This window comes from Crocodylus porosus, unplaced genomic scaffold (assembly GCF_001723895.1).
Source record: "Crocodylus porosus isolate Cpor-Errol unplaced genomic scaffold, CroPor_comp1, whole genome shotgun sequence".
Classification (NCBI taxonomy): domain Eukaryota; kingdom Metazoa; phylum Chordata; order Crocodylia; family Crocodylidae; genus Crocodylus; species Crocodylus porosus.
The window spans coordinates 8,555,185-8,578,991 of NW_017728927.1; the positions used below are offsets into that span (position 1 = coordinate 8,555,185).

At 46.8% G+C, this 23,807-nt stretch overlaps 1 protein-coding gene across 1 annotated transcript in view; it reads left to right on the forward strand.

Moving 5' to 3' along the window:
• Positions 1–23,807, forward strand: part of CACNA1H (calcium voltage-gated channel subunit alpha1 H) — a 398,447-nt gene that overhangs the window by 115,988 nt on the left and 258,652 nt on the right. The window lies entirely within an intron of this gene.

The following is a 23,807-nucleotide window of genomic DNA, read 5'->3' on the forward strand; positions in this document are numbered from 1 at the left end:
TTTGCTATTGGAACCACCCTAATTGCATGCACACATGCACGTACACACACACACGTGTGACTCCAGGAAAGGCTAATATGTTTGCTATTGGAACCACCCTAATTGCATGCATGCACACACGCGCACACACACGCATGTGACTCCAGGAAAGTCTAATAGGTTTGCTATTGGAACCACCCTAATTGCACGCGCACGCACGCACACACCCACACACACACACACACACACAACGCTAGGAAAGGCTAATATGTTTACTATTGGAACCACCCTAATTGCATGCATGCGTGTGCACACACACATGCGCACGTGGCCCCCTCCAACTTGGCGGCTGTCAGGTGTGTTTTTAATGCTTTGGAGCTGTTCCCTTGGTAACGCTCTCTAAGATGGATCACAAAGGATGTAGGGAAAATATTGAACTCTCCATCCAACCACTTAATTACGTGGTGAGCCCCCTCCAGTTATCACATTAAATGCATGGCTATTTCTGCCTCCCAAATGGAAGGGAGGAGGTACATGGCTATTATTTTTAGACCTGACACATTGCGAGTATCAAATAATCTGCCGGATCATATACTTGCTATATAGTTACAGGGAATTTACGGAGGGGAACCCTTGGGAGTTACCATGTAAACTAAGAAGTTGGCACAACTGTCAAGAACAGGAGTGCCCCCCCTTCCTAACTCCAGGCTGCACTGTTCCCCTGATCAGGATTCAAAACCAGGCCGATGTGATCAGCAAAGCCTCTGGCAGATCCGAAAGGCATTAGTATCCCTGACAGCTGTGCTTTCTCTGGATTTTGTCAACTCTCCCTGAAGAGCTCGAGCCAGAAGAAGATGGTTTTGCTTTGCTGAGCACAGTTTTGGATCACCTGAAAGCTGCATACTGGCTTGATTTTGACTCTGGTTTTGGCTGTGCTAGTGCCTAGACTGCAATGGGGGCAGGGCAATTCCCAGTTGTGGTTGAGGTGACAACCAGGTTCGAGGTTAGAGCGGGGCTGTTGATGGGGGAGGAGTGGGCGGAAAACATTTGGGAATGGAGCACGTGGTGACATTGGGCAGGAGAGCTGTACGGAGGGGACCTCGTCGGTCCTTCTGGGTCACGGCGCTTGCATGAGAGCTCAGCGGGACTCTTGATGCATAGACCTAGGCAGGAGCACAGAGGAGTGGAGGCTGCCTAGATCGTCCATCCTCCCTTTAGACCAGCATTTCTCAACCCGTGGGTTGCGACCCAAAAGTGGGTGGCAAGAATCTGTGAAAGGGTTGCAAACTAACTTTAAAAATGGAGAAAAGCATGGATTTTCCCTTGCAGGCTGGGAGTGTTGCAGCCTGCGAGAGGCTACTTGCACCCCCCGCTTCCCCTACCCTACACGCTGGAGTGGGGGGCAGGGGCAGCGGGTTGGGACTGGCCATCGGTGTTTACGAACGGGTCCTGGTATAAAAAACGCTGAGAACCACTGCTTTAGACCATTGAGATAGTGTCCAAAGGCCAGACTGAGGAGACCTAAAATAGCAGTAATTGCACTTGAAATATCTTTTGCACTGGAAATATCTTGGCCTGTTATTACCCAATAAAATTGAATTTAGCCATGACCCCAGCCGTCTTTCCTGCCCAAGTGCAGCGTGGGCGGGGTGGACCCAATAATCTGTACGATCCCTTCCAGCTCCGAAAAACTACTAAACCAATTCTGAAAATGCTTACAAGCATGGCTGTAGTTGCCATTGTATTAATGGCAGTCTCAACACAGCCCTGTTTTTAGATTTAAACCTTTTAAACCAATCACCGGAAAGAGGTACTCCCTGGGCACAGCTGCGGGTCTTTTTTGTTGTTGTTGTTGGGTTTTTTTAAATCATTCCAACTAAAACTATAGATGAAATGACAATATTGTTGCTGGTCTCATCTGGAAACACTGAGCCAGTTATCTCCTCCAGTTTAATCAGCGCAGCTCCAGTGAAGCCAGTCTGGTCCTGCCCAGTTCACCCTAGCGGAGCATCCCGGGCCGGCCTTTTCTCGTTTTTCTGCGCCTCGCATATAGTCCCTCAAAATAACCGAGTGAATGACAGCTGCAAACGCAGATGCAAGGGGCTGCCTTCTCATTCCTCTTCTGACTGCTCCGTGCTGCTGAGCATCAGGGACAAGAACTTGCTAATAGGAAAAATGCAAAAATGACTCTGGTCTAGCTCTTGAAATCGTATACGCTGAAGGATTTGGACGTGGTGGGGGTGAAACAAGCCTAGCGTTCATTCCCCTGGCAACCTGGATTTACAATATCTCCTGCTGGCTCCTACACCCCCCGCCCCCCGCCCCCCTTCAGCTACTCATTTTATTAATTTGTCAATCTGCTTTGATGGAAAGTGAGAGAAATCGCACTTGGGATTTTCTTTTTTCAGTCTGAGCAGGAAGAACGAAAACCGTCTTGGAAATCTAGGGCATTCCACTGTGGTACGATCTGTGTCTTGAAACAATCAAGCTGGGTTTGTTTGAAACTGTCTGGCCATTTCCCCCTCGATCTCGCGCACACTTTATTTGACTTGTTTTGTTTTGTTTTATTTTATTCAGTCATCTGGAACAATCATCCAGAGGGGAGATGAAAGCCGAGCGCGCTGGATAATAGCTCTTCGGCGGCAGGTTGCTCGTGAAATGGCTTTATCTGTAGGCTTTGTCCTTTTTCATCTTGTTCGTATCAGCTGGAACAGACTTGCACATGGGGCAGGGGCGGGGGAGGCGGGAGCGAGTCCGCAGGGTGCTTGGCTCTCCTGGCACCGCACCGAGGGATTGCCTTTGATGGGCGAGGTGAAATCCAGGCTGCCGGCCCCTCTTGGTGGATACGTCCTTGGAGACAAGCATTTGCATTTGATTTTTGTTGGTTTTGTGTTTTTTTTATTTAAATGAACCTACTCAGTGAGGCATAACTATGAGGCCCTTTGTACTTATCAGCTGGGCAAGAGTGTGTCTATCTATCCCCTGCTCTTAGTTTGACTTTGTGGGAGCTCTTCACCAGCTTTCATGTTGCCTCTGCCTCTTAGCTTTTATCCTACAGCGGTGAATCGCCCCCTTCCTTCTAATGGGCCTACTCCTCCTCCAGCGAAGTCAGCAGAAGTTTCTCCGGATAACTCCTAATTAGAAGCTCATCCTTCAGGCTGCAACAAGGTGGGCTCCCCTGCTAGACCTGTTCATCCTCACTAGCTGTGCACCTGGTTATAGGTTCATGCCTCGCTGGTGGTTGCTCAGTTATTTAGTTTCATGGTTGTTAGGGGCTGGACGGGACCTTGCAGATCATCGGGTCCAGCCCCCCCACACTTGGTCAGGAAAATTGTTGGTGGCTTGCACACTGAGGGAAGAGGCGTACACAAGATAGATACCAATTCACAGTGGCTTCTGGAAGGGGTAGACATGATGTTCTGCACGTGACCCTGAGTCTCTTCCCTGCATTGGCTTTCCTACTTTTGGGCTTCATCTCGGTAGCTGGGTCTTCCTTTGAAACCCAGGAACAGCAAATCTTGGGATAGCCGCTTCATCAGTTGCAAGGAATCTAAGAGAAGCTCCTTCTGTATTTCTTGGAGCGATGGGAACGGGCATCATGTAGCTCCCCAAAGTTTTCTCCAAAGTAGTGGGCGCTGGGCTTGTTAGGGCATGGGGGTTGGGTTTGGGGCTATTTATTATTTCTCGCAAAGCAGCCGTCTTGAATTGTTTCAAGCATTTGAAGTCATTGGACTTCTCCCACTATACACGCATCTCCTTTGATTTCCTTTTTTTTCTTTTGCTTCCCCCACCACATCATCTCTTCAAGCATCCTAACCCCTGTGTCTGTTGTGCCGTCAAGGTGTCACAAGGTGGCAGTGTTATTGCTGTGTGAGCGGGAAGTTGTTTAGTTCAGTATCTGGCCATTGTGCAGTAAATGTGTGCGTTCAAGGGCAGCTCTGAGATGGGCTTCGATGAGCAAACTATAGCCAGTCACTGTTATATACATTGCACAATGCACCATGTATAATTGCATAATGCACAACATGTGTGTCAGTGCAGGTAATATATCAAATGCCTTGCCAGGTCTCTCTCTAGACCGCAACGCTGTTCATCTCTAACCCCAGGTTCCCAGCAGGAAATTTTGACACCTGCCCAACTGCTCGTTAGAGCAGCCAGGAAATGTTCTTGCCTCTGCAAAGCAAAATTGCATTTAGGCTAACATGCCAACACCTCCCTGCCTCTTGCCCCGCCACCCATCATTCAGAAGGGCAGTGCATTTTTCTTAGCAACATGGTTTGACTTGGTTTTGTGTTCTGCATCAAAAAAGAAGGCTTGATAAGGAGGGGGGAAAAAAAAGCAATTCTGCACAGAAAGGAAATGTGTTTGTTTAGACCAGTTTTGCCTTGGGCTGAAATGTTGCTGCTTTTCCCCACTGGAAGAAAACAAGTTGGGTAGAAACAGGGTGGCGGGGAGAATAAAAACCTGGCTGAAGATGCAGTTCACTACCAGGAAGCAAAAGAGGATGGAGCTCATGTGGGGGTAGCCACGAATCCTTCGACCAGCAGTACTTTTGGGTATGATCTGGCCTCTTGTCAAGAAACCAGGACTGTACCCAGGGGTACCAGATGCACTTGTGATATCAAGGTATGCTGCCTCCCCTGAAACGTTACTCCTAGCAGCGGCTGCTTCTGCTATGTCAGGAGGCCAAGGGGTAATGAGTATTTACAGAAGGCTTCCCATCTGAGTCGGAGCTGGTATTTTCCAGCTAACTCACACTGTTGCTTGCACGCTGCGACTCGGGATTTTTCTCAGAGCAGTACAGTCTGAGCTGATTGCGGGGTGTGGGGGGGCAAGTGTCCCCCTGAAAGCACTAACTGGCAGTTTAGGCAAGAGCAAGGGTCAGGGGCACTGAACTGTCCTCGAAATCTTGACTTCCTTGGGGATGGGGGAAATTGTCCCGTTGCATTTGTTTTGAGCATTGAATGCATTGCACTCCGGGGGCTGCCAGCACCTTCCACGTGCCCTGGGAGTTCAGCGGGAAAGGGAGAAGCAGGCAAATCCTTGCGCATGTGCCGTGCAAGTCGCGGCCCCTTGGTGTGGGCAGCTAGGGCAAAACCAGAGCTCTCCAGCCCTCCTCAGACAAGCCTCAGACCGGGGGAGCAACGCTGGGAGCAGCGTTTTCATCAGCTGTGTTTCCTGCGCTAATCCACTGCTTCTCTGCCTCCTACATTACTGTCTTGTGAATGCTTGAACTTCCTACTGCGTGGGCAGCTGGAAGCTCAGCATACTCGGTGCCAAAAACATCAGGAATATCAAGTAGATTCAGTGGCTGACATGCCATGTTTGCAAGCAAGCAATGGGGGGAGGCGACCAGGACACAGTAAGCAAATGCATTGCCTTTCTGTGCAACACGGCGGTGACGGAGCAGCGTCCAGTGGTCAGCATCGACTCTTGGGACAGCAGGGATCTTGGGTGGCTCCGACACTGGCCTGCCGTGCGATGCCGTGCAAGTCATTTAACAGTCCCGCGCTTCATTGGGACATCTGTAAAGCAGCAATAAAAAATAACGTACCATCATCCCGCCGCGCTTGCAAACAGACATGCAAGCTTGCATAGTGCATGTCGATGTTCACATCCCTCCCCGCCCCCTGTCCTCCATAGGCAGACACAACAAAACCCTCTTCGAGCGGCTATTTTTGACAGAGCATGGAAGCCGTGCGTCTCAAAGCAGAGCAGGCGAGCACCAGAACAGGCCGCCCTGGGGACCCTCTCCAGAAAGGTCACTGATGACGATCAAATTAAAATGTTTGGAAGCTCAGCCAAAGCTAACTTTGTTTTGATTTCCACCCCCCCACCCCCCCGGTCCCTGCTTTTGCTTACGTGCTGCAGTGAATGCTTTGCAAGAAGAGGGGGAAATGGATGGTTAAAAGGGTTGTTTTCTTCCTTTCCTAAGCTGCTGTAATGAGCCTGTGTGTCAAGGGCAAAAGCGTTTTGTTCCTGTAAACACAGAGCATTCTTATTCTCTAATAAACTCACTGGGCGTGTTAAACGGACCCTGGGCTGTGTAAATCTAGGGAGATCTGTTGAAACCCTCAGGGTTATTTAAACATGGTCTACGGATGCCCTTTAAATTGACACCTTAGAGTGCCATCCTCATGTACTTATTCGGATCTGGGCAGCACGTAACCAGGTTTCAGTGCTCTGCCTCTCATCCCTGGATCGATCAGTCTTGCCAGCGGGACCTATGTAAAGGCAACCGCTAGACTGAAGTATCCTTACGTCTCCACCGTATTGTCCAGGTACATCAGTCGGACACCGCGTTATTTCAGCAGTCGCTGTCGTACAAATCCGGCCGTGTGTGATGGTCCTTTCTGCAAAAGTAGAAGTTGCATTTGGCCCCAAACTCCTCCTCCCTCCCCCCCATTATACAATGACATAGTTTTATATCTCCCTGTTGATCATTTTGCATCCGTTCACATCATGTGGCTTACTCCACTGGCTGATTTAAGAGGCTGTTGGAGGATACAGCCCCGTGTTTCTGTTTCGTGGCAATGAACGTACTTCAGCAGTAGATCAAAGGCATTTTAAAAAAAAATAGCATGACTTAAATTCTGTTTAATTCAGGCTGGTGTTTCCAAAGGGAGTTGGATCCCAGCACTTTCTTTTCTGCCCCTTTAGGTTTTCAGATCCAGCTTTAAAAATGCCAAGTGTTTCTTCAAGTTATACACACGCTCTTTAACATCGGTGCGATCAGCCCTGCTGCTCATACATCCTATATGGGAAGAGAAGGGCTGGCCCTTTGTCCGGTCCTTAATTTCCAGCCTCTGCCTCTCCTCCATTCTTCACTGTCAGAAAGACAACTCTGTTTTGGGACGCTGGGAGTACAGACATCTGGCAGCTGCTCCGGTCTCAGCTTGTCAATCCATCTCCTTTTCGAGGCAGAAGCCGGCTCCCGGCACTACTCCAGACAAATAAATAAAACATTGCTTCCCATCACGAGAGAGGACAGTCCTCCATTTCCGAGCCAATAGGTGCCGCGGTCATCTGCCCACTCCCAGCATCTTGCATCGTCCTTGTGGCGGGGGGAATATTTCCTTTGACAGAGACAAATGGGCCCCGGACCTTATGTTTCTGAAATGTCATTGGAGCAGGCTGTGAGCCATGCCAGCAAAGCCATGAAATGTCATTTATTTTTTTTCTGTGGCCTCCTGTGCTCCTGCGTCTAAAGTCTATGAAGTAGCATCCATCCGGGAGACCGGAGGAAGGTTCCCCTCTGCCCCTTCGGCTGTGGCTTATTAGCTGGGCCAGGGTGTAAGTGGTGCGCTGCTGCTGCATCAGGTGAGCTCTTGCAGCTGGGGACAGCCGTGTCCAGTTGTTTCGAGTGACACGGTGATGAGGCACAGTTCCTACAAACCCGGTGTTCAAGGAATTCAGGAAGACAAGCGAAACCTCCCTAACATTACTGGCGTTCCCCGAGCTGGAGGGCAGGTGATGCGTTTCAATGTCTTATAGGCTTCTGGGGGGCTCCAAGGGCCCCGCTGGAAAATGCAGCAGCTCGGGGATCCGGTTTAAGCAGTCGGCAATTTGGGGAGGGAGGGTGGCTTCCCGGCAGCAAGCGGCTGGAGGAGTGGGGAGCTGGTAGCTAACGGCCGAGCTATGCACGAGGCCTGGAAGCTCGCGCCGGTCTTTTTGCAAAGCGTCCAAATGCGAAACAAACCTTTGGGTCTGTCTGGGATTTTAAAGGAGAGCGGCACGCGATCCCAAGCACGCTGTCTTGTTTGTGGTGCCAGGCTCTTGAAGACGGGATTTCACTTAGGAAGGTCAGAGTTTGGCTCGGGAACAGTAACCGGCAGACCACCACGCTCAGGCTTCATTGGGTTGTAAGACTCGTGGGTGGCAAAACTGCGTGGGTAAGAAATGAAATACCCCCTCGCAACTCCAGCCAGCCGCTTCCAGAAGCCCAGAGGGAGGTATCCAAGCAATGCTGGCTTTTACATCATGGATGGGCATTTCTGTGGCTCGGCTGCTGTAGTATCTGTGAGTTGTCTGGCTCCAATATGCACTTATACTCATGATCATCACATCTCCGTGGATTACTCACATGTTTAGTGCTAAGCCTGCGTGTTCAGGCTTGCAGAATTGGGACCCAGTTTTGCATGTATGCAGAATTGCATTACACAGAGAAATTATAACCGACACTCAGCTCCGTCTCCAAGCCCCCCGCTGGCTCCGTCTTCCTCCTTGTGACCATAGATGTTATAGGGCCAGCAGCTCAAGCCGAGTTTTAGTTTAATAGATGTCCTAGACATCGAGTTGCATAGAGAAGTCTCATCCTTTTAGTGGTGCAAAAGAGATGGAGTGGTCTTCATTGGAGACTCAAGATCCCGGGGCAGTGTAGGTTCGTTCAGAGAGATGTGAAGAAGCCAAGGGATCCTGTTTGGAGAGCAGAGTCCAATCTCAAGGTACTCCTTGGTGCTGAGAGCCAACTCGAGACCCAGAGTCCTCCGAAGCCCACCCAAAATCTCCCATTGCTTTTGATGGGATTTAGCCCTTACTGCAGTTGGGCAGCAGCCCTAAAACTTGCTCTGGGAGATTGCCCTCCTGTACCGTTTCCACACATGCTCGTTCATGCACCACTGCAGACCACTGGCAGAGCCATTGCTCGGGGAAGACTCATGGGAGGCAGGTGTTACCTCTGGGAAGGATGTCACTGTGTTAATCTCCTTTTTTTTTTTTTTTTTTCTTCCCCCTCTGGTTATGTAAGATTATTCCTGGAGCAAAAAGCTTCAAGGGAGAGAGAAGGAAGGAATTAAAATGAAACGCCTGTCCAGTTCAGAGGTGGCAAAAGGCAATAAACTCAGTGACCCCATATACACAAAGGCAAGTATTTCTTAGGGTGATATTTTTTCTTGGCCCGACTGTATATATAGTTGGGACAGATTTAGACAAGATTTTAAATGCAAGATATTCATCATGGCTACAGCATCGCTCTTGCACTACCTCTACACGCGGGGCGTGCAAACACCTCCTGCACAGACTCTTTGGCCCATCCCTCTACTTCTGCTGTTTCTTCGGCGCCTGCAGCCCCTGTTTGAACACCGAGACTCCTTGCGCATTGATGGGTGGCTGGATTTTATAAGTGGGGAGGTGTTGTTTTGGAGGGGTTTGACTTTCTTCTGGTTGGGGTTTTTTTAAACAAATTCTCGAGATGGTTTAAATCGCGATCGCGACAGGCGAAGAAGACGAAAGGTCATATTCGTCATTGCCCTGCGCTATGTCCAGACATTTATACTGGTTGAAAGCGGCTTTTAAAATGCTATTAAATGGGAGCCATGATTTACACTTGGTTTGCCTGGGTGTGAATGATGGCATGAGCGATGGAGCAAATTGGAAGTTAATGCTTTTCTCTTTCTGTACCAAAACACTTTTAAAAAAAGGGAGAGAGAAAAATCTTTCTCGTTTCCATCATTTAGCTGCACTGGGCTTCTGCTTCGAAAGAGAAACTCTTGCCTTTGGCAGTATGTTGGCAATTGCCCAATACTGAAATAATTTGGGGTAAACTCTGCATTCATGGAACTTTCTAATGATAATGGCCAGCTGCGGCACGGACTGGAGTGATTAACTTTTAATGGCAATGCAGTATAAGCAATTGGAGACCTAGATCATTGTCTTCAAACTGTAATGGAATTGGTGCTTCTCCAAGCCTCGGACTTAAGGTTGCATTCCAAGCATGTGGGAAGGATCGTTGCAAAGCAACAATTGAAAGGGTCTCGCTAACATTTTTGTAATGAATCTGTTTAAATATCTTTTATACATGTACGCATGCGGGATTTTACTGCCGCATTCAAGTGTTTAGGCTTGTTGTGTGACTTTCTATTAAAAAAAACAAATAATACCTTGCACGGATACAGAGGTGTTCATCTGAATCTTACAGTGCTTCAAATGACGGGTGAATTAAGCCTCACAGAGTAGGCCGAAAAATCAAATTAAGTTTATTGTGCTGCTGCTTCCACTACAAAACCACAGGGAGACAAATGTTGAGATAATAGAGAACTCCACTGGTCCTTCCTTTTTCATGTCTTTATGACAAGGTATTTAGCAGAATTTGCAGATTCGTAGGAGTCTGACCTGGCCGCGCCACGAGCGCTTCTGCTACGGCCTCGAGCTTGTGACCTCCGAGGTTGTCAACTGTGCGCCACCCCGGCCCTCAACTCTAGAGATCGCTTATGGAAACTCAGGCTGATCTGTTTGTTATGGATTCACAATAAAATACATATCCAGAAAAAGAGCATTTAAAGAAAAAAAAAAGTTTCCCCCAAAAAGTTCATCCAGGGGGGAAGCTTGTAATGAGTCATTTCATGTCTGAATTTTTTGTTTAATTTCAAGGTGTCCACATTTTGGGCCGTTTTCTTACACACACACACACACACACACACACACCTCTCTCTCTCTCTATGGGGTGCGTATGCATATATGGATGGACGGATGGATGGATGGATAGAGAGATATATCTATCTATAGATAGATACAGATATATATGGGGGGTGTATGCATATATGTACATCATTTAATGCCACATCAAAAGTAAGAACGCAGAAAATGCCAAATTACGTCACTATAAAACACGAGAGGCCCTTTGCTCTGTAAGGTAACATGTTTCTCTCAAAACTTAGTTGCATTTCTCCTTAATGATATAAAAAGCGAATATGTCAACTATTCTTTTATAATGTCCATAGCAATGCCTAGTATTTCATAGACATTAGGGCATTTGTGCCTGATTATGTCATGAAATGATGCAAATATTAAAAGAGGAAAAAAACAGTACAACCCATGAATTAAATTCCCAAATAGACATTTTAGAAGTTAAGAATGAGTGGCCCCCCGCCCCTCAAAAGGAATTACAATATTTTTTAACTGTTTAGGGGTTTCTTTGTTTGTTGGTTCTGAATAAAAGCAAAACCCAGTCTTGACATTTTCTGTGGAGCAGAAGTTTGGAGTTTGAATCAGTTGTAGTTGGAACGGAGACCTTCTGCTTTGTGTAGCGCATCCGCTCGGTGACAGCGCCCATCACTGACACACGCGCACAAACCCCGGGGGCTTTACTTTGGTCACGTGAGGAGACTAGCGAAACAATTACCCCTTGCAGCCCACTTCCAGTCGACGCATTTCCTTTCTCCAGGGGAGCAGCAGAGATGTTTGTGAAGGCTGTTTAACTTTTTCCATTTCGTTATAATAGGAATCACCAGGTGGCACTGTTAAGTCTTAAAAGTCGTTGTTAGTCTGTGAGCATTTTGGTCTTTGGGAAAAACACCGTATTGTTCATTTTTGAGGCAGGCTTTGCAAAAAGGTCTAAGGCAGTGGCTGTCTGTTTTGATCTCTCTATCTGGAGTTTATTCTTGGTACAAGGCTGCTTTTCCTGAGAGCATGTTATTTGAAATTTGTGCTAAGATCTCTTACAGAGAAGTTGGCTTGTCTGCTGTTTGCGACCTCCGCTGTCCTAGGACTGTAGCGTATAGTATAAATCAACAAGCTACACCAAGAAAATGCCTAGACACTGTGTCACTGATTTCCTTGCATCCCCCACCGTGAGAGTCCAAGTTGCAAAAAAATCTTCAGTTCCTTGGCAGAGGAGTGAACATGCGATATACATGCATATATATTAACAAGCTTGATTTTGTATCTCTTCTGCTGTAGCTCATTAAAAGTGAGTCTGAATAGTTATGAAAATAAAGCATCGTTGTATGAATCCTTCGTCCTGTGAAGCATTAAATGCCGCACATTGCTTTGCATAGGTGCCTTTTCCAGTACATTTCATTTAAAGATGTTTCTAACTTCAGCTGCATTACGTTGCACATGCAATAGGAACAGGACAAGCCATCTGGGGCGGGAGTAGGCAGAGGTATGACTAACGGGCACGTCCTCCCATGTCGGGCTCTGTTTTACTTGATTTAACGCGGCAGCGGCTAAAAGAAAAGGGGCTGGAAATATTGCTTTTCAAGTTGCCTTACAGAAAGCAAGAGCCCACTTTGCATTGCTTGGAGAGTGACAGGTGCTTTGCCAGAGCAGTGGAAGCAGCTTTGCTAACTCATTTAAGACCTCCACAGACCAGAGTCTGGAAAAAGGCAGATGCAACTGAGATGCTTTGAAATGTGTTTTCAGCTCCGCAGATGCCACAAATCAGTACCCAGATGCCACAAAAAAGGGCTCATTCTCGGTCTCTCTCCCTTCCCTGTCATGACTCTTCATGCTGTGAACGGGGGAGGATGTACCCAGGGCCCCGTGCCTGAGTCCAAGATTCCAGTCCAAGATATTCAGAATTGAAATTTCAGATGTCAGACCCTTTCAAAATGCACCCAAATCTCTTGGGGCTGGTCCATCTCCCCCTTAAGTGTCCTGTATCCTAACAGACCTGCTGTGTTAGGAGATTCACAGGAGCGGTGCCAGCCGATCGAGGGCAGTGATTCTTCCCCTCTATTCCACATTGGTGAGGCCACATCTGGAGTCCAGTGTCCAGTTTTGGACCCCACTGCGGAAAGGATGTGGGCAAGCTGGAGAGAGTCCAGCGGAGGGCAGTGAAAATGGTTTGGGGGCTGGGGGACAGGACTTATGAAGAAAGGCTGAGAGAACTGGGCTTATTGGGTCTGCCGAAGAGAAGACCGAGGGGGATTCATTAGCAGCCGTCACCTCCCTGCCGGGGGGCTGCAAAGAGCATGGAGCTGGGCTGGTCTCAGTGGGGGCAGATGACAAGACAAGGAGCAATGGGCTCCACATGCAGCAAGGGAAGTTGAGGTTGGATATTAAGAAAAATGTTCTCACTGGGAGGGTGGTTGAAGCACTGGAACAAGTTATCTAGAGAGGTGGTGGAGTCTCTGTCCTTGGAGGTTTTCAAGACCCGTGTCCTCAAAGCCTTGGCTGGGATGATGTAGTTGGGGCTGGTTCTGCTTTGAGCAGGGGTTTGGACCAGATGTGACCCCTTGATAACTTTTCCAACCCTCAGTGCCTGTGATTCTATGAAATCTGGAAAGCTATAAAAATAATATTTGCTCTGTGCGCTAAGAAACTAATATCTGCCACTTTAAATCTAGTGACCACGAGAAGATAGCTTGGTGTCTCCATGTCCTGTCTTGCTGACCTCCACAGCAAATTGCTCATTTCACAAGCAAATAAGATTCCCTACCCCCTCCCACTGCTGACCATTTGTCCTGCAAACTCAGTCCCGGGTCACCGAGTATCCAACCGTGCTCCTATTATTTCACACTTCACAGGTTCAATTATGCCCAGATCATCTCCTTCACCTTCCAAAGGCACCTGTGCCTTTCCGTTGCCTTTCCCATGAGTTTGCATGAGTATAACTGACCAGAACTTAGCAAACCCATGGGAGAAGCACACATTGGGGGAGGCTCCAGCTCCCTCCCCCGGAGCTTTGCTGGCTGCGCGGGACTTGCTGGAGGAAATAGTAGCACCCAAAAAATGTGACGGGGTGAGCCTGGATTCCTAATGAGAAATCATGACCAGGTCTTTGGTTGCATGCAGTTGGCCCTGGATAAAACCAGGAAGTCTGCAAAGGCAGGGAGGAGCTTCATGACTTCACCAGGATCTGGGGGAACGACTGTTCACCAGAGCACCCCAAGGGATGACAAGATCAAATGGCCACAAACTTCTCCGCGACCGATTCAGGCTGGACATAAGGAAGAACTTCTTTACTGTCCGAGCCCCCAAGGTTTGGGATAGACTGCCGCTGGAGGTGTTTCAAGCACCTACCATGAACACCTTCAAGACACATTTGGATGCTTATCTTGCTAGGATCCTATGATCCCTGCTGACTTCCTGCCCCTGGGGCAGGGGCTGGACTCGATGATCCTCCAGGGTCCCTTCTGGCCCAAATGTCTATGAAATGAAAAGCAGTATCCACTGCATTAGCCTTCATGTGAGCTCTGGGAGGGAGATCTTGGTTTTAGAAGATAGTTAATAGCCCAGATTGCACAGTTCTGTTATCCTGTCATATTACATGCAAACCAAATCCTATTAAGGCTTTTTCTTTTAAATCTAAAATAACCCTATCTGGATATACTTTGGTGTTGGTGCAAAAAATATTCAAGACTTTCCATCCCAGAGGTGACTGTTACCTGTTGTCTTTGCTGCTAACCTGAATGAGAACATAAAACTGTCCACGTTAGGCCGTACCCCAGCTCATGTAGTTCAATATCCAGCTTCCAGTGCCGGCCGCTTCAGGGAAAAGGTTGAGAAGGCAGCTGTAGGATGAGGGAAATCCCCCTTTTAAGCAGCCGGCATTTAATGGCAAACCTGCGCATCCTTTAACCACCGCCTGTGGCATCTGCCAGAGTCTGCGGCTCTAGGATGGGCCTTCTTAGCCATCAACAGACTTGTCTACTACCTTTTATTTGACCTGTGTGGGAGTGATCACCCTCGAGCGTGAGGGATTGTCACCAATACGCTCTGAAGCGGGCGTGTCAAACCTGCAGCCCATGTGTTGGCAGTAGAGGGACGAACAATAGCCGCGTTATCAACTGCTTGGCCCACTGTCATCATTGCCAGGTCCAGATCCAGCCTGGGACATTTGTTTGCAGTCTGCATCCAGCCCCGGGGCACAGGCGAGTTTGACACCCCTGCTCCGAAGCATGACCTATAACATTCCTTCCTGGCTGAAGATTTGGGGGGTTTTTAGGCCTTGCTATTATGTATCCAAATATTCAATCTTACAAGACATTCCCTTTCAATGGTGTCTTGCAGCAGTGAGTTCCACAGGCCAATATGCGAGGAGTAGCATCTTTTATCACTTCCAGAGGGGAGGCCAGTACGAGATCTGAATCCGAACTGGTCTTCATCTACTTTGTCTCTAAGTGTCAGTCCACTAACTTGCATCACCGCTCGCTGACCCCTGAATTGGGCCCTCTCCACCCCCACACCCCGAACCACAAGCAATGTCCCTGTGTTGCGTTGAGCCGCCTGAGAGGGTTTGAGCCCCGTCCCGAGAATCTCGGAGAAGGCTGCAATGGAGCAAACCTCCGTCCCGGTTTTAAAAGGAGCCAAAGAAATACTGCTTCCATGATTCACGGGCTGCGATAACGAGTAGAAAAACTATTGCACATCCTTTGTGGTATATCATTTAGAGGATCTGTTTCCCTGTGGAAAGACCTACTGGAATGCAGGGTGAGGAATATGGCTGCTCTTACATAACCGTTGTAATGTCTCTTGCCAGGCACACGCTGTAAAGTAACAGCTGCATTTTTTGACCGTTACCGATGTTTGCAGCTGTTCGGGCAACCCGTAGCGAGAGAATGAGCCACGAACCCACAGGAGGAAAGCAAAAGCTCCGCAAAGGTTCAGCTCAGTGTTTCCCCCCGCATGCAGACAGGCAGGTGCTGGGGAGGTGGTGGAAGAGCAGGAGGCCCGTGGCCCTGTCAAGTCAGGGGACCCAGCTGTAATGAATCTGTGCCATGCACAGCAGATGGACTAACCAGCCAAACGGGGGTCTGAATCCCTGCTTCTTCAGCAGCAGAATCACAAGCTTCTGCCACCAGCGCTGAAATGGAAACACCTTCGGCTGTTAGTAGTTATAGGTTTCTTCTCCTCTCTGTGAATCTGCACTAGATGCCAACATCCCATGTGCGTGGTCACACTTGCACACCAAGCCAGTACATAGCGAGCCAGGCTCTCCCTGCTGCCTTCGAGGCACGGGGAAAGAGTCTGGCTAGCCGAAGAGGTGGTCTTTGGTTCTCTGAGTCTTGAACAGGTGACTGCCCAATGTACAATTCAGGGATGTGCTTGGTAGCCATGTTGGTCTGAGACTAAAAGAAATGCAAAACTCTAGAGCACTTGGTTCAGAGTTGATACCTTTTATTAGAGCAACTAAGAACTCGCAAAAAAAATTATCTTTTTCAGGCTCACACGCCCTTCCTCAGGCTCAGGGAAAATTAAAGATGGTAAAGTCTCCATAGGTAGGAAAAGGCAATCAAGATTCATAGCAGAGGTGATATTTTTTATTAGGCAAACAAGATTTGTGCAAAAAAAAAGTCTTTAATTGCAAGCTTTCGGGCACGAACACCCTCAGGCACTGGAGAAAAGATTGTAAAAGTTCTCCTGGGTAGAAATGCAAGTTCGTATTTCATAGGATTTCACGGAGGAGTCAATAGATGGAAAACTCCTCTGTGCAGTCAGTTCATAGCTGGTAGGGCTGTGCGAAGCTTCAGTCCCTGATTCGATTCGGCAGAGATTCGTCCCAATTCGGTGGCTGAATTTCCGAATCTGAATAGAGTCAGCGGACCTTTTAATCTCTCCAAATCGATACTGAACCCTCCTGTGGGATGTGAAATCAGCATTGAATCTTCAGGTTTGCACTCGGCCGAATCAACGACTCGAATCACTGACCCCGATTTGGGCTGAATCCGAATCAAATAGGGCCCATTTCGCACAGCCCTAATAGCCAGTATGCAGCCTCTCACCTCCTGCAAGGATCTGTGCTGATGCAAATGACCTTGAAACAAAGGCAGGAGCAGGATCTGCGGGTGCAGGTGGTCACAGTTGCTTCCTGCTTGGGAAAATATGAAGATTTCATTAAAAAAAATCGGCTAAAATTTGATGGATATCAAAATCAAGATAATAAAATAAAATGGATATCTTCCATGTGTCAGGTATCCAGGTTGTAGCCATATTGGTCTAGAGGAAAAGGCAATGAGGGCTCGTAGTAGAGATAATCTCTTTTATTAGGTAGGAAATGAACTTCATTTTTGCACAGAGGAAGGTGGAAGTCTGTTCCTCTGGGTCCATGAGCTGTACAATTCAGTGCTTAGAGGGAATAAGCCGGGAGGTAACCCATGGCATTGGCTCACAGCATTGGCAGACGTTTCCCCTCCATACTACTCTGTTGTAAGAAGCTGGCTTCTGTTGGCTGAACTGGGATTTGACCACTATGAGACCGTTTGCATCGAGCAAGCTGCTATCCCAGTTTAAAACCGAATAGGGGAGGTCGCTTCTGTCTGAGTGGTAACCTTACCCCTTAACTTATATTGATATAAGGCTGAACGTTGTGTCCACTCCACTCCCCCCGCTTCCCCACCCACCCAGCAATTGAAATCAGATTAGTCCACAGTCAAATTCCTGTGTCCATGCTCCTAATTTAAAGAAGGAGCAGGTCCTGGGAGCTGGAGCAACTGGGTTTTACTGTGGACTTTGCTGCATGACGAGGGAAAAGTTTCTCTGACTTGGCTTCTCCTTTTCTACAATGCAGTGAATGCTTCTTGGCCTTGCCTGACCTCTCCCCAGGAGCCCGCCACGATTCCTTTCGCAAAAGGCACCGCATCAGATTGAAAGAAATGCAGGAGCCTTCCCCGTGCACCCGGGGATTTGCAAAAAGCATTCTCCTCTTCACTCCCCTGCTTGAAAAGGCTTTTCATGAGTAGTGCAGCCGAAGCATTCCCCGGAAGAAAGTTTCTTCCCCAAGCCAACTCTCTGTGCCCCTGTAATATCACAAGAAGATGCCTGTGGATTCCTGCTTAGAGCAGAAAAAAAGAGCTTCCAGCACAGCACGTAAAACATATACTTTAAAAAAAAATTTGCTCCTGCATTTCTCACCTAGCGGTTCTTTGAACCATTCCAGTCTTTCCTCTAACGTCGCGGTTGTCCAGGGTTTGCATTAACCTGCAAAATGCACACGGCTTGCTGGTCTTTTTTTAAAGACCCCTACAAAAGAGACATGTTTCAAAACACAGGTGCCTTCAGTACTTTATTCACTTGGGTAGAGAGGCAGGCAAAGAAAAACCATCGGCATCACCTGGTGACGTAGGCTTTTGGGAGCATCCTTGTTTCACTAACGTTCTGGGAAGCAAGAAGAGATGAGAGCTGGTATTTTTCGAGACGGTCCCGTTGACCATCAGCGGATCACAGATTTTGGTGCGTGTCTGGCTCGCTTTTGAAAATGGAACTCGGGCCTCTAAACTGGAACTTCTGAACACGTCCGTCCTTACTGCTCCTTGCTTCAAAGACCCTCAGTCAAGCAAAAAATGCCTGGAGCAGACCCCTGTTCTTCAGGGTTTGTTTTCTTCCATGTCCAAGTGCATGAAAAACCAGGGGCCGCTTGTGCTTTCGAGTAAAAATGCAATTTTCAGGTGTGACTTTAGAGCTCCTAGGTCTCACTGAACATTAGGAGGATAGAGGTATTTTGAAAAATAATTACCCCAGGCTAGAAAGCAGACATTGAGCAAGAATCCCAGCAGCAGCGAGCACCCGTCTTTCCAAGCCTACCTGGCAGTTAGCTTTGGTCAATGCGACGTTAAAATCTCATCATGCTGATTCCTATTTGCTTCCCCACTACAAAAATGAAGTGGATATTGTGATCGCAGAAACCCAGCCCGCCCCAGACACCCACTGAGGCGGATGCGAGGCTGGAACTGGTGAGGAGATGACTATTGTGGCCTGTATTTGCTACGGCTGATTTCTGAATGTGTCCCGCTCGCTATACAGGATGCAGAGATGACACGCCGTTTATCAAAAGTGACGTATCCTTTGATCCTGCTTCTGTCCCCTTTTGAAATCAGTAGCAAAACGTCCATTGACTCCAGTGATTGTAAGAGCAGGGCTGCTACCATTATATTTTAGCTAGTGCATCACACTATCAGATGATGATTTTTCCTGAGTGTATGGTGTGGTGCACAACCTTCAGAGCCAGACAGCTAGTTCGTCTCTTACTTTTAAATCCCCAAATGTTGTCAAATCCACACCATTTGTGATAATGGTTTTATGCCTTAAGCTTTGGCCCCAATTACCTATCTGTCCTGGAGGCCTACAGCACAGGGGAAAAGATTCTGCCGTATCTTTTGCGAGCTTTCCCCCTGGTCTGGCAGCTCTGGATTTACAAGTTTTATTGGTTTAGAGTGTATTTGATGGTAACAATTTGATTTTTACTTACTGTAATGCCGTTTTGTAAGCAGATTGGTGTGGTTTGGTTGGAGATTGTTGTTTAAAAGGCCTATTCATTGCTAATCCCTCGTAATGCTATCTCTGCCGCTTTTAACATGATTAAATAAGAACAGCCTATGACGACACTGTGCTGTTCAGCTTCCTGCAGTGCATTGGATTAAAAGCTAAGTAAGGTGGAAGCTACTGGGCCATGGAAAGCCATGCTTTTCAGTGGTCCATTTTAGGACAATCCTTAGTTCAATCCCTAGTTCAGTCCCTACCTTTTCACCAAAGGTCACTTGAGCCCAGCTGTCTGGTATTAAAGCACGAGAAGGAAAGGGTATTTTAATCAGCTTTTGCTCCTGTCCAGACCTGTAACTCTTTTTAAAAGAGGCTGGTACCTTGCTGCTAATCACACTCCTAAGTCCATTGCTTATTTCACAAACTCCAAACACTTCAGTACATTTGTATTTTAAAGGTTCGTAAGAACAAGAAAGGAAATCCAGTTGCCCTAGGAGTTCGTAGGACCAAGGATCCGTTTGTTAGTCAGGAGTTCCTAATTGTATATAGCCAGCCAAACTGTTTGGCATTGGAAGTTTTGCTGCCATAAAAAAAAAAAAATTATTAAAAAAAAAAGGGAAATCCACATAGGAAAACAAGGAAAGCACAAATTTTGATGAAGATGATGAATGAAGAACTGTTTTGTTTTGTTTTTTTTAAATCTTGAACTGACATTTCAGAATAAATCTATGTGTATAGATGCCAGGACTTGGGCCGGAGGCAGATTAAACCTCCTGTAACCAAACACCTTATTCCTCGGGGTTCACAGTACAGCCCTATTCACCAAACAAACAACAAAGTTACCTGGAAAAAAAGCTGCTTATCACTGCTACAAATGGAGCTACCCGATGAAAGCAAATGTCACTTCATAAATGAGTTCGTGGCATGAGGGCCAAATCCTCAACTGATACAAACCAATGCAGGAACGGAGCCCATGGTCCCTGTCTTCAGAAAACCCATATATCTGTTTCAAAGTAGCAGCCGTTTCATGCAACTTCAAAATTGCTTCTAATTTTGTGCCCGTTTTCTTTTTAATGGATGCACCTGATCTTATTTTAGCCAGCCCGTTTCACCCCGTCCCTTTGAACAGCAGCATTTGTTTCCTGCAGCAAAGAACTGGATGGCTTTGCATCCCTCTGTTCAGATGGAAATTGGGTTTTTGTAGCTGGACTGGCGAAAGCGGCTGCCTTTAGCAGATCAGATACTATCAGTTCAAGATGGGGCTTGACTCAAACTGGGTATTGCTGCCATATCGGCCAACAGCTTACAAAAGCAAAGCAGAGTCTAAGAGGTGCCAGAAGCTTCATTATTTACCTTATTCAGGCTCCCTATGAGACTGGCAGTTATCAGGGATCCTCCGATTTTAAAAAAATCCCCAATTTTCAATTTAAAAAAAAAGTAACTCTCAATTCACACTTTTCTGTGACTTTAAACAAAACCGCACTAATATAGAGATGTATATATAGTGGCATTTCATTTTAATCATGGGAAAATGTGGATTTGGGTTACTTTTTGTTTAAATGAAAATTGGAATTTTTTTTAATTTAGAGAAAACCAGGATCCCCAGCAATTATGGGGGAGCTTCTCAGCATCCATGGTGCCTTTAGTACCTGTCTAGAAGTAAGGGAACATGCCAACTGCAGGCTGAAAGCAGTGCCACACCTTGTGCCTTTTTTAATGTAGCTGCCCTTTAGGTGAGCGATAGTCTCTCCCATAGCAGTTAGTGCTTGTGAAGTGGATTTGACTAAATGAGTTACTTCCCTTCTTCCAAAAGTAGGAATAATTAATCTTCTCAATGACTTTGTATGTGTGGGAACTTTGTGATTCACTTAGTGATCTTCCAAAGAGGTTTCTAAAGAGTTAGGGGGGACTTTAAATCTGTACAACTCTACATAGAGATGTTTGCATACATGTTCATTTATGCATACGCTTAACTTTAAACATCCAAATAGTTCAAGTAAGATTATGCTAAGCCTACATTTTGACGTTTATTCATGTGCTTAAGTGTTATCGAGTGCCAGTGCAAGAGGCAGGAATTTCTTAGGGTGATCTCTTCTGTTGGACCAACTGCATAGTCAAGGTGGAGGTAGACAAGCTTTTGAATGCAAGAAGCTGTTCATCAGATCTCAGGTGATATGATGAAGAATGTCTTGCATTCACAAGCCTAACTCTATCCCAGCCATGCAGTTGGTTCAGTAAAAGGGATCACCCAAACAAATCTTTGTCTCTTGCCTAATTCTTGGACTGTTATGCCTACAACATCACTCTAACGCTACAGTATAGAACTGGGTCTCTTAAAACACGTTTGACATTTAAAGCTGTAACTTAATGTCGAGCAAAATGGAGTATTCCTACGTACATCTGTATTTTGCTGAGTCAAGACCCTGGTACATGATTGGTGACCCTGGAGACTGACTTCCTCAGTGTACCGCTAGCCCAGGTACAACTGTGACATCAACAATGCAAGTCTTCTCATTGGGGTTCAATACTGAAATGCAGAAACTACATATAAGGAATCAACCAAGCATTAATTGGTCACCTCTTGGCCTTTTTGTCCAGAGCCTAGTTAAGAAGCCTGTTATTGTCTGTCATATTGGCTCTTCTTTTGTGATGCAGATTCATGCGTGCTGGGGACGGGACTGAGTTTACCAGCTCCTCCTAAAAGCTTTAGTCTTTGTTGACCTGTTTTATTTAGACGAGTGTTTTCCGGGGAGGTCAGCTCACGGCCTGAGTGTGCCAACAACAAGGGGAGCGTATATGAAGCATAATTAAATTGTAAACATATTTAAACTGTTTTCTGAGCACTTCTTATGAAGAAGCAAGGATATTCAGAGCATATTAAACTGTCAGATTTAATAAATCTAAAGCAGCATGGCCTTGGGCCAATACCAATGCATGTTTTTGCAATGCCAGTTAATTAAGAGCGAACGTTGTTCTTTAAGCCTGTTCATTGTACATCTGAAACAGAGCGCACAGCAAGAGCTGCAGAAATGATTTGATACAATAAATTAGGCCTGGGTTCCTTCTTTTTCATATGTTTAACCCTGAATCCTAACCCTGCAGAGAAAGGTAACATTTTCAAAAGATAAGACATGAAAGGAAGAAAATAGCCTTGGTGGAGTGATGGATGGAGCAGAGCTGGACACTCCACAGAAAAGCAACACATTGTAAAAGGATACGTTGAATGCAGTTCGAATGGCAGTAAGTCAGCCGCTCCATGACAGGGATGGAGTTGTGCTGTGTTAAAGGATAGCATCTCTTTGGGTGATTGAATAGTTGGATTTTAGTGTGTTTCTCTCCTCCATGTCCAGTACATACAAAGAGGAACCCAACTACGTGTTGAACAGGGTGGGGGAGAGTTGGCAAATATTCTAGCCATAAAATTGCAATAGTGAAAATATTTAGGCTCTTGCATGAGTTACAGCTTTATGGCATCCTGGTTCCTTTGAAGCAGAGGTCAGATACTTAGTATAAATTACAGAGAGCTGCAAACAGACCCCCCAAAACTTTTGGCCATGGTTGAAGCCCTGTCCGTTTTCATTCAACATCATTAAGACACATGTTCCTTCATTATAGCCTCTTTTCTGGCCTTTGAATGCAGTGATCCCTTAAATAGGCCACTTTACAGAGAACTGGGGAAAATTAGACACACTCTTTAATGATATTATTTTTAACAATTTGAGCTCATTTTAATCCCCTTGGAAGTTAGATGATGAATATGCCTTAAGATGCCCTCCCTCTGGGTTCAGCTTTATTGTGGAGAGATTGCTACTGATCACGTGTTCTTTCCAACGGCAGAGCCCACCCAAACACACATTTATGCCTGAAAAACAAGTTTATGCTGCGTGCTTGCGTATGTTTACAGAAAATATTACCTACTGTTGAACACAGAGTTTAATCAGCACTGGCAGTGATTAGTTCCTATTCATTAGACGGGACACTGTGGTCATAATTGTTGTGTGCTCATGCCCCAGTCCTAATCAAAGAAAAGGGTGTTGGTGCAAATTCTGGGCCTGATTCTTGCAGCCCTGCAAGATGGATATACAAGGATCCCCCTCTGGTTCAATGATGGTTTTTCACACACTTCTTGGAGTTATAGGGGACCTGGAAAGCATTAGAGAAGCGGGCACGCTTTACGGCTCTTGCCCGTTCCAGTGGGGTTTTGTTTCAGCACCAGGGACAGCTGCTCGTGGCCGCTTGTGGCTCAGCCTGGAGCCGGTCGTTTCACGGTGCAGGGAGAGGCAGGAAGACGCTGAAGCAGTGGGAAGATAGGAAGCGATAACGGAGTGAGTGCCTTGCCAGGCCAGTGAGAGCCAGGCATCAGCAAATGATGACTTGGACACTGATCTGCCATCTGCATTTTTTTTTCTCACGATAAAGTTGGTGGTAAAGTGGAACGGGAGGGGTGAAAAAAGGTGTCCTCGTTTCACACCGGCCTGCTAGCTCGTTCACTTACGGCTCCGCTTCTGTTAGCCGTGCGGGCTGCACCTTGATATCGAGGCTTAATGATGTGAATGCCCCAGAGGACTGTGCAAGAGAAGCGTCGTGCTTTATTAAAACTGATGGGTTTCACAACGAGAGGTTTTTTGCTATTCATTGCTCTCTTAGTGGTTATTCTTATGGTGGAAATTTACACACAGTAAAAAAATGCAGCCTTCTCTTTTTCTGTTTCTTTTGCCTCGGTAGGTTCCTGCTGAAGATGAGACGCAAGGTCTACTGCCTTGTCACCAGCAGGAGTGTCACATGCCCCTACGTTACTTCAGTGACTTAGGGGTGTTGGTTGTAGCCGTGTTGGTCTCAGGACATAGATTTCATAGACATTTGGGTTGGAAGGGACCTCGGCAGATCATCGAGTCCAGCCCCCTGCCCAA